Source organism: Carassius carassius, chromosome 46, assembly GCF_963082965.1.
Source record: "Carassius carassius chromosome 46, fCarCar2.1, whole genome shotgun sequence".
In the NCBI taxonomy this organism is placed as follows: domain Eukaryota; kingdom Metazoa; phylum Chordata; class Actinopteri; order Cypriniformes; family Cyprinidae; genus Carassius; species Carassius carassius.
The window spans coordinates 2,030,563-2,046,108 of record NC_081800.1 but is presented as its reverse complement, the minus strand read 5'-3'; positions in this window follow the sequence as shown (position 1 = coordinate 2,046,108).

The window sequence follows — 15,546 nt, the reverse complement described above, 5'->3', positions numbered from 1 at the left end:
CGCCCACACATGGAGGGACCACAACTCCGGTTGAGGGTGCCAAATCGAACCCCTGGCCTGCGAGAGGAGGTCCCTCCTCAACGGTACTGGCCACAGGGGCGACATCTGCTAACTGCATCAAATCTGGGAACCATGGTTGGTTCTTCCAAAGAGGTGCTACAAGCAGTATTGAACATCTCGTTTCTCTCACCCGTTCTATCACCTGCGGAAGGAGGGAGACGGGAGGGAAAGCATAAAGCGGGCAGCATGGCCATTTCTGTGACAGCGAGATTTCGTTCTTGGAAAAGAACGCGGGGCAGTGGGCGTTTTCGTGGGATGCGAAGAAGTCCACCTCCGCCCTGCCAAATCTCTCCCACAACACCCGGACTGTTTGCGGGTGTAGAGACCATTTGCCCGTAGGAACATTGCCTCTGGATGTTCCGCACGTTCTCCACTGCCAGCATTTCCAGACAGTTGATATGATGGAGCTTATCCCGTTCTGACCACAGGCCAAAGAACGGTCTGCCCTCGAGCAGCGCTCCCCATCCCGAAGTGGAGGCGTCCCTCGACACCATCTTCACATTCGGGGAAGTCCCCAGGCTTACATTTGATTGGTACCAGCCGTTTGCTGTCCAGGGTTTCAGGGCTGTGACACAGCTCTGATTGACCTTGAGACGCAGTCGGCCAGACACCCATGCTCTGCGCGGCACCCGCGCCTTCAGCCAGAGCTGCAGGGGGCGCATGCGGAGCAGGCCCAGCTGCAGAACCGGAGATGCTGAGGCCATGAGGCCCAGCACCTTTTGACAGTGCTTGAGCGAAACGGTTGCGCCGCAGCGGAAAGAACTCGCTGCGCGCTGAATGCCCAACGCGCGTTGTGGTGACAGCTGCGCCGTCATGGAACACGAGTTCAGAACTATACCCAAAAACAGAATCGTCTGACTGGGGTTCTGAGACCGAGCTTCTCGAGGTGATCGAGTAAAACGGCCCTGAGCTCCGCTCGTGATCGAGCCAGAACCAGCCAGTCGTCCAAATAATTCAGCACTCGCATGCCTCTGAGTCTGAGAGGAGCGAGCGCCGCATGCATGCACCTCGTAAACGTACGAGGAGCCACGGACAAGCCGAACGGCAGGACTGTAAACTGGTATGCCTGGCCCTCGAAGGCGAATCTCAAATATCGCCTGTGATTTGACGCTATCTGTATTTGAAAATACACATCCTTCAGATCTATTGACATGAACCAGTCCCCTCTACGAATCTGCGCGAGGAGCTTCCTGGTCGTAAGCATTTATAAACTGCGTTTCATCAATGCCTTGTTCAGCTGTCTTAGATCCAGTATGGGCCTGAGACCCCCGTCTCTCTTGGGCACCAGAAAGTATCTGCTGTACAGCCCCCCCTCGCTTTGAGCTCGAGACACAGGCTCTACAGCCCCTTTGCTCAACAGTTTTGATATTTCGGCCCGTAGTATGTGTGCTACTTCAGTTTTGACCGTAGTTTCGACGCGCGCTAAAAAACACGGAGGACGTCGGCAAAACTGTAGCGAGTAGCCTCTCTTTATAATGCCTAGCACCCAATCCGAAACCCCTGGAAGCGCTGACCATGCATCTGCATGAATGGCTAAGGGCTGGATGCGTAGCGCGCTGTTGACTGGGCAACGGCGGCGCTTGGGTGTGCTGCGCATTTGAGGCGGGGAGCGCGCTGATCACAGCGGGCAGATCGCTCCTCCTCGACCCCTTCCCGGCGCCTAACTGACTGGGGGAGGGCTGAGCGGGTCCCGTGGGACTCGTGATGTCTGCGAGTAACTGTGGGCTGCATGTTTGCACATTTACCACTTTCAACTCGCTGTCTGCCTGGGCAGAGCGTTTGTGCACGGGCCTCGTTTTTACAGAAGCAACGCGCTGTATGTGGCATAGTGTATGTGGGCACTGGGGAGTGGGCACGTTTACTATGTGGTGCGCTCGACCGATCTGAGTCGATCTTATAGGCGCGAGCCCCGTGTGCAGGGCTGTGCTTACATGTGGAGATGGGCACTGAGGAGTGGGCATAGTCACTACATTTATAGCACCATCGGCCGTGGCCGGAACACCAGAAATAACACTTTTCGTGAAACATCTGGGTAGCCGTGATAACGGATTTTGTGTGCAGGCAAGCGGGCACTCGTGCAGGCTTGCGCATTGCAGAAGACGCTGAGGCAGTCACAATTCTTGGAACTGCAACAGCGGCGCGCTTGGGTGAGAGCTCGGCCGCAGCGGAACTCGTACACCGGCGCTTTCCTAGCAGTGCTAGGATGTTTTCGGGGCTTCTGGCTTCACCGCAATCCTCTGCCGCGGCACGGGGTGACGGCTGGAAGAGCGAGAACGGGGTCCCGAGCTGCGTTGCTGACGCTGTCGCGATGACGCAGCTGGAGGCGGTGGGCGTGACTGAGAGCTCTGTGGGGCCGGTCTAGAGCGGCTAGTTGCAGAACCGGAGCGCTTCGGCAAGAAGTGCTTGAACGCCTGCGAAGCTTTCTGGTCCTCGGCGAATCTCTCCATAAACTTGTTGACAGATGATCCGAAGAGGCCAGCAGGAGTCAGCGGCGCGTCGAGGAACGCAGCGCGCTCAGACTCCTTGATGTCAGAAAGCGTCAGCCACAAATGCCTCTCAGCCACCGTAGTGGAAGCCATAACCAGTCCCATGGCCTGTGCAGCGGACTTAGTAGCGCGGAGGGAGAGATCCGAAGCACTCCTCAGATCCGTGAGACTGATCGCTTCAGGTCCCATCTCATCCAGCTTGCGGAGGAGATTGCCCTGGAATATCTGCAGCGTGGCCATGGTGTGCAGCACAGACGCAGCCTGCCCAGCAGCAGAGAAGATCCGTGCGAGCAGCGATGACGTCATGCGGCAGGCTTTGGATGGCAACGCCGCCTTAGTCCGCCGTCCAGCAGAGGGCGGGCAAAGGTGCGCTGCTATAGCCTGTTCCACCGGCGGAAGTGACAGGTAGCCTCTGTTTTTAGCACCGTCCAGTGTGGAGAATGCTGGTGAAACAGATGAACGAACTCTCGCCGAGAATGGAGCGTTCCAAGCTTTCGCCACTTCTTCGTGAAGCTCAGGAAGAAAGGGGGCGTGCTTTGAGCTGGGAGAAAAACGCTCATCCGGGAGAAAGTTACCATCTAGCCGGGAACGAGCTGCTAAATGCTAATGCTAAAAAAAAAAAATAATGATATGATGGCTTTAATGATAATTACGTCATTTTATGATTTATATAATTTTTCTGATTTTTGTGACAGATCATGTAATATAAATAATCTGTAGTATCAATAGATTGCACTATTTAAAAGATAAAAAATCTGACCTTACATGTTCGAGTCTCTTTCACTATATATTTTCAAATGTATAAATGAACAACAAAAGTTAACAGCGAGATTCAAAAATTAGTTTTATATCTCGCTGGGTCTCTCGCGAGAAGTAAGTCAAACTTGCTTTGCGTTGCAAGGCTCGGGATTGGCTGTTCGCCAGTGATGTCACACATTCATGTGCACGTGCTCCACAAACTCAGGATCAAAGCCTGAGTTGACAAAGAAAGTTGATGAACAGCATCATGGTACCAACAAAGCCAGATTGGAGAGGTTTGGTTTTGTCAACTCAGAACGAATCCTGTAACTCTGAATTTGTTCAGCTACCATCGTGGTACAGGCCCCTGGAAAGCTCTTTTCAAGCTGAGCTGATCAAAATGAGCATAACTGATCACAGCTGAAAGTCACATGGCTTTGTGTGCCATTGAGAAGTTGATGACCTGCGCCTGGTTGAGTTTACAAGACATTTTTAGGAGGGGGGTGATCCTTTTCTACGTCAGTTTTTTTTTTCTGGCATTTTGATGTTTTATCTTTCACTTGGAAGTAAATACAGCTGGATTAAACAAACTGTGTGTCCGTCTTTATTAAGTTGGCTTGAGAAAGCCAACTTACTGAAATCCTATTTAAACTTCTTCTTCTTCTTCTTCTTCTTCTTCTTCTTCTTCTTCTTCTTCTTATTTTTCTGGCCGCAAAATTTTTGGAACCTAACTCCTCCTAGACCGTTCAAGCTACATACTCCAAACTCAGGTCAGACCTTCATACTGTTCTGACTTGGTGTGCTATATCTTTTCAGACTGGTTTGAAATACGGTTTTCTTAAAAATTAATATTAAAAATCATAAAAATGCCCATAGACTTTCATTGACAGGATGTTCAGATGACCCAAGCTCCAAATCCTATTAGACTCAATCAAGCTTTGATGCTAATCAATTTAAACTCATTCAAACTCTAGGCAGCTAATCTATTTATCTATCTGTCTATCTATCTATCCATCCATCAATCTATCAATCTGTCTATTGTTATCTATCTATATATCCTAATAATATGCTAATCATGCTAAAATCATGTTAGCAACATGCTAGTCGCATGCTAGTCATGCTAGAAACATGCTAGCAACATGCTTATCATGCTAGAAACATGCTAGTCGCATGTTAGAAACATGCTAACAACATGCTAATCATGCTAGAAACATGCTAGCCCCATGCGAACCATACTAAAATCATGCTAGCAACATGCTAGTTGCATGCTAGTCATGCTATAAACATGCTAACAACATGTTAATCATGCTAAAATCATCCTTATCCATCAATCTATCAATCTGTCTATTGTTATCTATCTATCTATCCTAATAATATGCTAATCATGCTAAAATCATGCTAGCAACATGTTAGTCGCATGCTAGTCATGCTAACAACATGCTAATCATGCTAGAAACATGTTAGTCGCATGTTAGAAACATGTTAACAACATGTTAATCATGCTAAAATCATGCTAGCAACATGCTAATCAAACTAGCAACTTGCTAGTCGCATGCTAATCATGCTAGAAACATGCTAGCATCATGCTAATCATGCTAAAATCATGCTAGCAACATGCTAGTCGCATGCTAGAAACATGCTAGCAACATGCTATCATGTTAGCAACATGCTAGAAACATGCTAGTCACATGCTAGAAACATGCTAGCAACATGCTAATCATACTAAAATCATGCTAGCAACATGCTAGTCATATGCTAGTCATGCTATAAACATGCTAACAACATGTTAATCATGCTAGCAACATGATAACATGCTAGTCGCATGCTAGTCATGCTAGAAACATGCTAGAAACATGCTAATCATGCTAGAAACATGTTAGTCGCATGCTAATCATGCTAGAAACATACTAGCAACATGCTAATATTTGCCTCAGAAGGCAGGCTTCAAGTATAACTTGTTTGAAGTAATGGTGCTTCATATAACATTATCCAGAGAAACAAATGTTAATGATAAATCCCCCGTTATGTTTGTACTGGCTACTGTATACAGGCCACCAGGGCACCATACAGACTTTATTAAAGAGTTTGGTGATTTTACATCCGAGTTAGTTCTGGCTGCAGATAAAGTTTTAATAGTTGGTGATTTTAATATCCATGTTTATAATGAAAATGATGCATTGGGATCAGCATTTATAGACATTCTGAACTCTATTGGTGTTAGACAACGCGTTTCAGGACCTACTCATTGTCGAAATCATACTCTAGATTTAATACTGTCACATGGAATTGATGTTGATGGTGTTGAAATTATTCAGCCAAGTGATGATATCTCAGATCATTATTTAGTTCTGTGCAAACTTCATATAGCCAAAATTGTAAATTCTACTTCTTGTTACAAGTATGGAAGAACCATCACTTCTACCACAAAAGATTGCTTTTTAAGTTATCTTCCTGATGTATCCAAATTCCTTAGCATATCCAAAACCTCAGAACAACTTGATGATGTAACAAAAACTATGGACTCTCTCTTTTCTAGCACTTTAAATAAAGTTGCTCCTTTACGCTTAAGGAAGGTTAAGGAAAACAGTTTGACACCATGGTATAATGAGCATACTCGCACCCTAAAGAGAGCAGTCCGAAAAATGGAGCACAGCTGGAGGAAAACAAAACTAGAGGTATTTTGTATTGCTTGGCGGGAAAGTAACATATCCTACAGAAAAGCATTAAAAACTGCTAGATCCGATTACTTTTCTTCTCTTTTAGAAGAAAACAAACATAACCCCAGGTATTTATTCAATACAGTGGCTAAATTAACGAAAAATAAAGCCTCAACAAGTGTTGACATTTCCCAACACCACAGGAGTAATGACTTTATGAACTACTTTGCTTCTAAAATCGATACTATTAGAGATAAAATTGCAACCATTCAGCCGTCAGCTACAGTATCACATCAGACAGTGCACTATAGACCCCCTGAGGAACAGTTCCACTCATTCTCTACCATAGGAGAGGAAGAATTGTATAAACTTGTTAAATCATCTAAATCAACAACATGTATGTTAGACCCTATACCATCTAAGCTCCTAAAAGAGGTGCTTCCAGAAGTCATAGATCCTCTTCTGACTATTATTAATTCCTCGTCATTAGGATATGTCCCCAAAACCTTCAAACTGGCTGTTATTAAGCCTCTCATCAAAAAACCACAACTTGACCCCAAAGAACTAGTTAATTATAGACCAATCTCGAATCTCCCTTTTCTGTCCAAGATACTAGAAAAGGTGGTATCCTCACAATTATATTCCTTTGTAGAGGAAAATGGTATATGTGAGGATTTCCAATCAGGATTTAGACCGTATCATAGTACTGAGACTTCTCTTCGTAGAGTTACAAATGATCTGCTCTTATCATCTGATCGTGGGTGTATCTCTCTATAAGTTTTATTGGATCTTAGTGCTGCGTTTGACACAATTGACCACAACATTCTTTTGCATAGACTTGAACACTTTGTTGGCATTAATGGAAGTGCATTAGCATGGTTTAACTCGTACTTATATGACCGCCATCAGTTCATAGCAATGAATGAAGATGTATCATATTGATCACAAGTGCAGTATGGAGTACCTCAAGGCTCAGTACTAGGGCCGCTACTCTTCACGCTTTATATGTTACCCTTGGGAGATATCATCAGGAAACATAGTGTTAGCTTTCACTGTTATGCTGATGATACTCAGCTCTATATTTCTTCGCGGCCCGGTGAAAGACACCAATTTGAAAAACTAATGGATTGCATAGTCGATATAAAAAACTGGATGACGAGTAATTTCTTACTGCTAAATTCCGAAAAAACAGAGGTGTTAATTATAGGACCTAAAAACTCCGCTTGTAATAACCTAGAACACTGTCTAAGACTTGATGGTTGCTCTGTCAAATCTTCGTCATCAGTTAGGAACCTAGGTGTGCTATTTGATCGCAATCTTTCCTTAGAAAGCCACGTTTCTAGCATTTATAAAACTGTATTTTTCCATCTCAAAAATATATCTAAATTACGGCCTATGCTCTCCTGGTCAAATGCAGAAATGTTAATCCATGCATTTATGACCTCAAGGATAGATTATTGTAATGCTTTATTGGGTGGTTGTTCTGCATGCTTAGTAAACAAACTACAGCTAGTCAAAATGCAGCAGCAAGAGTTCTTACTAGAACCAGGAAGTATGACCATATTAGCCCGGTCCTGCACTGCACTGGCTCCCTATCAAACATCGTATAGATTTTAAAATATTGCTTATTACTTATAAAGCCCTGAATGGTTTAGCACCTCAGTATTTGAATGAGCTCCTTTTACATTATAATCCTCTACGTCCGCTACGTTCTCAAAACTCAGGCAATTTGATAATACCTAGAATATCAAAATCAACTGCGGGCGGCAGATCCTTTTCCTATTTGGCGCCTAAACTCTGGAATAACCTACCTAACATTGTTCGGGAGGCAGACACACTCTTGCAGTTTAAATCTAGATTAAAGACCCATCTCTTTAACCTGGCATACACATAACATACTAATATGCTTTTAATATCCAAATCCGTTAAAGGATTTTTAGGCTGCATTAATTAGGTAAACCGGAACTGGAACCGGTACTTCCCATAACACCCTATGTACTTGCTACATCATTAGAAGAATGGCATCTACGCTAATATTTGTCTGTTTCTCTCTTGTTCCAGTCCAGATCCAGATCCAGTCTGTGTCCAGATCAGAGGGTCACTGCAGTCACCTGGATCCAGTACGTATCCAGACCAGATGGTGGATCATCACCTAGAAAGGACCTCTACTGCCCTGAAAGACAGCGGAGACCAGGACAACTAGAGCCCCAGATACAGATCCCCTGTAAAGACCATGTCTCAGAGGAGCACCAGGACAAGACCACAGGAAACAGATGATTCTTCTGCACAATCTGACTTTGCTGCAGCCTGGAATTGAACTACTGGTTTCGTCTGGTCAGAGGAGAACTGGCCCCCCAACTGAGCCTGGTTTCTCCCAAGGTTTTTTTCTCCATTCTGTCACCGATGGAGTTTCGGTTCCTTGCCGCTGTCGCCTCTGGCTTGCTTAGTTGGGGACACTTAATCTACAGCGATATCGTTGACTTGATTGCAAATAAATGCACAGACACTATTTAACTGAACAGAAATGACATTACTGAATCCAATGATGAACTGCCTTTAACTATCATTTGGCATTATTGACACTGTTTTCCTAATGAATGTTGTTCAGTTGCTTTGACGCAATGTATTTTGTTTAAAGCGCTATATAAATAAAGGTGACTTTGACTTTGGCTAATCATGCTAAAATCATGCTAGCAACATGTTAGTCACATGCTAATCATGCTAGAAACATGCTAGCGACATGGTAGCAGCATGGTAATCATGCTAGGGACATGCTAGCGACATGCTAGCAACATGCTAATTATGCTAAAATCATGCTAGAAACATGCTAGCAACATGATAGTCACATGCTAGTGCTAATGCATGATAGTCACATGCGGGTGTCGCTGTTGGACAGTGTTTTCTCTACTTCCTGTTGGCCTTCTGTAGCAAATTGTAGCTCCGTGTAGCTGTTTTTATTTAATTTTTTTCTCTAGAATCTTTATCTTACGATCACTCTCTGTTTTTTAAAGTGGTAAAATATAACTTAATTCACACCATATTTCTGATATTATCGATCAATCTTATCAGATTAACTTTGATCGTTCACTTTTATTTTATTTCCATGAGTGCAGTACACCTGCAAAGCGTTAGCACTCGTTAGCTTGTCATTAGCGTTTTCATTCGAACCTATCGCTGTTTTCTTTTCTCCTCTCCCTCGCTCCAGTTTTTCACAAGTTCATCAAACAACCGCAGTAAGAATTTTCATCAAGCACGGTGAGTAATGGCTTCTCCTATCATTGTTTCTTGCACCTCTTGCCACATGTACAGTTTATCTATCTCTGTCGCTGATGAGGGATTCACATGTGATAAATGCAGGGAAATAGTTAGGCTGACAGAGAAGATTTCAGAATTAGAGACACGCATCCAAACTTTAATTGAGGACAGTAAAAATGTTAGGGCTCTAGATACGGCTTTGGATGCGTCTAGCTTAGGGATTCCTGTACATTGTTCGGTTCCGGAAACAGCCCCAGCAGCAGGGCAACTGGGTGACGGTGAGGCAGCGTAGTCGTGGGTCAAAACACCGCTTTTCTGTTCCGATCAAAACATTAAACAGGTTCTCCCCACTCAGTGATGCACCCACTGAGAAACCTGATGAAAGTGCTCTAGTTATTGGTGATTCTATTGTACGGAACGTGAATATAGAGACACCAGCCACCATAGTCAAATGTTTACCGGGAGCCAGAGCGCCTGACATCTTGGCAAATTTAAAAGTGCTGGCTAATGCTAAACGTAAATACAGTAAGATTGTTATTCATGCTGGCGCTAATGATGTTCGACTTCGCCAGTTGGAGATCACTAAAAATAACATTAAAGAGGTGTGTGAACTTGCAAGCATGATGTCAGACACTGTAATATGCTCTGGTCCCCTCCCTGCTTACCGTGGTGATGAGATGCATAGCAGATTGTCATCACTCAATGGCTGGATGTCCAAGTGGTGCCCACAGAATAACATAGGTTTCATAGACAATTGGACGAGCTTTTGGGGCAGACCTGACCTGTTTAAAAGAGATGGTCTTCATCCCTCCTGGGGTGGCGCCACTCTTCTCTCTAGAAATATGGCAAATAGTCTTAGTGTTTATACTTGACTAACTGGGGCCCAGGTCAGGAAGCAGACAGACTGGCTAAACCGACCGTCTGCTAGCTGCCTCCCATCACAGAGGTCAGTTAATTCTCAGCACATAGAGACTCTTTCACCTAGATATCACACTATAGAGACTGTGTCTGTTCCCCGAACTAGAAAATACAAAAAACGTCCAAACCAAGTTAAGATTAACAATTTAATTGAGGTTCAACAAATAAAAAACAGAAGCAATATGGATAAACAAATGATAAAGCTTGGCTTATTGAATATCAGATCCCTTTCTACGAAAACACTTTTTGTAAATAATATGATCACTGATCATAATATAGATGTACTCTGTTTGACAGAAACCTGGCTAAAACCTGATGATTACATTATTTTAAATGAGTCCACCCCCCAAGATTACTGTTATAAACATGAGCCACGTCTAAAAGGCAAAGGTGGAGGTGTTGCTTCAATTTATAACAACATTTTCAGGATTTCTCAGAGGGCAGGCTACAAGTATAACTCGTTTGAAGTAATGGTACTTCATAAAACATTATCCAAAGAAACAAATGTTAATGATAAATCCCCTGTTATGTTTGTACTGGCTACTGTATACAGGCCACCAGGGCACCATACAGACTTTATTAAAGAGTTTGGTGATTTTACATCCGAGTTAGTTCTGGCTGCAGATAAAGTTTTAATAGTTGGGGATTTTAATATCCATGTTGATAATGAAAACGATGCATTGGGATCAGCATTTATAGACATTCTGAACTCTATTGGTGTTAGACAACACGTTTCAGGACCTACTCATTGTCGAAATCATACTCTAGATTTAATACTGTCACATGGAATTGATGTTGATGGTGTTGAAATTATTCAGCCAAGTGATGATATCTCAGATCATTATTTAGTTCTTTGCAAAATTCATATAGCCAAAATTGTAAATTCTACTTCTTGTTACAAGTATGGAAGAACCATCACTTCTAACACAAAAGACTGCTTTTTAAGTTATCTTCCTGATGTATCCAAATTCCTTAGCATATCCAAAACCTCAGAACAACTTGATGATGTAACAGAAACTATGGACTCTCTCTTTTCTAGCACTTTAAATAAAGTTGCTCCTTTACGCTTAAGGAAGGTTAAGGAAAACAGTTTGACACCATGGTATAATGAGCATACTCGCACCCTAAAGAGAGCAGCCCGAAAAATGGAGTGCAGCTGGAGGAAAACAAAACTAGAGGTATTTCGTATTGCTTGGCGGGAAAGTAACATATCCTACAGAAAAGCATTAAAAACTGCTAGATCCGATTACTTTTCTTCTCTTTTAGAAGAAAACAAACATAACCCCAGGTATTTATTCAATACAGTGGCTAAATTAACGAAAAATAAAGCCTCAACAAGTGTTGACATTTCCCAACACCACAGCAGTAATGACTTTATGAACTACTTTACTTCTAAAATCGATACTATTAGAGATAAAATTGCAACCATTCAGCCGTCAGCTACAGTATCACATCAGACAGTGCACTATAGACCCCCTGAGGCACAGTTCCACTCATTCTCTACCATAGGAGAGGAAGAATTGTATAAACTTGTTAAATCATCTAAACCAACAACATGTATGTTAGACCCTATACCATCTAAGCTCCTAAAAAAGTGCTTCCAGAAGTCATAGATCCTCTTCTGACTATTATTAATTCCTCATTCTCATTAGAACATGTCCCCAAAACCTTCAAACTGGCTGTTATTAAGCCTCTCATCAAAAAACCACAACTTGACCCCAAAGAACTAGTTAATTATAGACCAATCTCGAATCTCCCTTTTCTGTCCAAGATACTAGAAAAGGTGGTATCCACACAATTATATTCCTTTGTAGAGAAAAATGGTATATGTGAGGATTTCCAGTCAGGATTTAGACCGTATCATAGTACTGAGACTGCTCTTCTTAGAGTTACAAATGATCTGCTCTTATCATCTGATCGTGGGTGTATCTCTCTATTAGTTTTATTGGATCTTAGTGCTGCGTTTGACACAATTGACCACAACATTCTTTTGCATAGACTTGAATACTTTGTTGGCATCAGTGGAAGTGCATTAGCATGGTTTAAATCGTACTTATATGACCGCCATCCGTTCGTAGCAGTGAATGAAGATGTATCCTATCGATCACAAGTGCAGTATGGAGTACCTCAAGGCTCAGTACTAGGGCCGCTACGATGGAGTTTCGGTTCCTTGCCGCTGTCGCCTCTGGCTTGCTTAGCTGGGGACACTTCATCTACAGCGATATCATTGACTTGATTGCAAATAAATGCACAGACACTATTTAACTGAACAGAGATGACATAACTGAATCCAATGATGAACTGCCTTTAACTATCTTTTTTTTTTTTACATTATTGACACTGTTTTCCTAATTAATGTTGTTCAGTTGCTTTGACGCAATGTATTTTGTTTAAAGCGCTATATAAATAAAGGTGACATTGACATGCTAGTCATGCTAGCGACATGCTAGCAACATGCTAATTATGCTAAAATCATGCTAGAAACATGCTAGAAACATGATAGTCACATGCTAGTCATGCTAGAAACAGGCTAGCAACATGCTAGTCACATGCTAGTCATGCTAGAAACATGCTAGCAACATGCTAGTCGCATGCTAATCATGCTAGAAACATGCTAGCATCATGCTAATCATGCTAAAATCATGCTACCAACATAAATTTAGCATGCTAGAAAAATCCTAGCAACATGCTAATCATGTTAGCAACATGCTAGTCGCATGCTAGCCATGCTAAAAACATGCTAATCATGGTAAAATCATGCTAGCAACATGCTAGTCGCATGCTAGTCATGCTAGAAACATGCTAGCAACATGCTAATCATGCTAGAAACATGCTTGTCGCATGCTAGTCATGCTAGCAACATGCTAGTCATGATAGGAAAATGCTAGCAACATGCGAATCATGCTAAAATAATGCTAGCAACATGCTAGTCGCATGCTAGTAATGCTAGAAACATGCTTGCAACATGCTAATCATGCTAAAATCATGCTAGCAACATGCTAGTCGAATGCTAGTCATGCTAGAAACATGCTAGCAACATGCTAATCATGCTAGAAACATGCTTGTCGCATGCTAGTCATGCTAGCAACATGCTAGTCATGATAGGAAAATGCTAGCAACATGCGAATCATGCTAAAATAATGCTAGCAACATGCTAGTCGCATGCTAGTAATGCTAGAAACATGCTTGCAACATGCTAATCATGCTAAAATCATGCTAGCAACATGCTAGTCGAATGCTAGTCATGCTAGAAACATCCTAGCAACATGCTAATCATGTTAGCAACATGCTAGTCAAAATGCTAATCATTGTAGAAACATGCTAGCAACATGCTACTCATGCTAGAAACATGCTGGCGACATGCTAGTCGCATACTAATCATAATGCTAGGAACATGCTTGTCGCATGCTAATCATGCTAGCCAAATGCTAGTCATGCTAGAAACATGCTAATCATGCTAGAAACATGCTAGTAACGTGCTAGTCAAATGCTAATCATGCTAGAAATATACTATCAACATGTTAGTCATGATAACAATGCTAGCAACATGCTATTAACATGCTAATCAAGCTAGAAACATGCTAGCAACATGCTAATCATGCTAAAATCATGCTAGCAAAATGTTAGTCGCATGCTAATAATGCTAGAAACTTGCTAGCAACATGCTAATCTTGCGTGAGACATGTTACCGACATGCTAGCAACATGCTAATCATGCTAAAATCATGCTAGCAACATGCTAGCAACGTGCTAGTCAAATGCTAATCATGCTAGAAATATACTAGCAACATGTTAATCATGATACAATATCCTAGCAACATGCTATTAACATGCTAATCATGCTAGAAACATGCTAGCAACATGCTAATCATGCTAAAATCATGCTAGCAACATGTTAGTCGCATGCTAATCATGCTAGAAACAGGCTAGCGACAATGCTATCAACATGCTAATCATGCTAGCGACATGCTAGCAACATGCTAATCATGCTAAAATCATGCTAGCAACATGCTAGTCGCATGCTAGTCATGCTAGAAACATGCTAGCAACATGTCAATCATGCTAAAATCATGCTAGCAACATGCTAGTTGCATGCTAGTCCTGCTAGAAACATGTTAGCAACATGCTAGCAACATGCTAGAAACATGCTAGCAACATTCTAATAATGCTAGAAGCATGCTAGCAACATGCTAGTCGCATGCTAATCATGCTTGAAACATGCTAGCAACATGTTAATCATGCTAAAATCATGCTAGCAAAATGCTAGTCGAATGCTAGTCATGCTAAAAACATGTTAATCATGTTAACAACATGATATCGACATGCAACTAACTTGCTAATCATGCTAACGACATGGCTAGTCACTTGCTAATTATGTTAATGACATGCTAGCAACATGCTAATCATGCTAGAAACATGCTAGTCAAATGCTAATCATGCTAGAAACATGCTAATCATTCTAGCAACTTGTTAGGCGCATACTAATCATGCTAGAAACATGCTAGAGACATGCTAGTAACTTCCTAATCATGCTAGCGACATGGCTAGTCACTTGCTAATTATGCTAGCGACATGCTAGATACCTTGCTAATCATGCTAAGTACATGCTAGTCACTTGCTAATCATGCTAGCAACATGCTAGCAACTTTGCTAATCATGCTAATGACATGGTAGTCACTTGTTTGTTATGCTAGCAATATGTTAATCACTGTCTTTTTTAAACTTCTTAAACTTTTAAATCTTTTTAAACTTTTCACATTTTCAAACTTTGTAAACTTTTCAAACTTTTCAAACTTTCTGGTCAGGCTTTCTCAAGCCAACTTAAAGTTTGTCTTGACAAACTTTTTTATCTAGTTTATTATTATTTTTATTGTTGTTAAGTTAGTGTTCATAAACGAGTTATGTATGATCTTTCAAGAATTTCAAGTTAATAATAAAACAATCTACGAAAAATATTTTTATAGCTTGTGTCATGTGATGCCCCCCTAGTTGTTGTGAATGGTTGGTGCCCCTGGGCACTGGCCCAAGTGCCCTTATGGATAATCCGGCTCTGCCTACCAGGACTTATTTAACCTACAACAATGAAAAAACATTAGTTCTTTCCAAAACTCACTCAAAAAAACAGCTCTGTCAGGCCAAAGAAGAAGCTCGCAGAAATGGGGATAGATTCTTGTATAAACAGGCCAAATACACATTGGAAAAGGATTTCTGAATGGCAAAGAGGAATTATAATGGAAAGCTAAATAATCAATTATTTTCCGGTGATCCTGCTTCAGTATGGAAAGGCCTGAAGGAGATCATCAACTACGAGACACCATCCCCCAACAGAGTGGAGAATCAACAACTGGCAGACGATCTGAACGAGTTTTATTGCAGGTTTGAAAAAACACCATTTACACCTCCTGAAACCCCCATTCCCCCCCTCCAGCAATC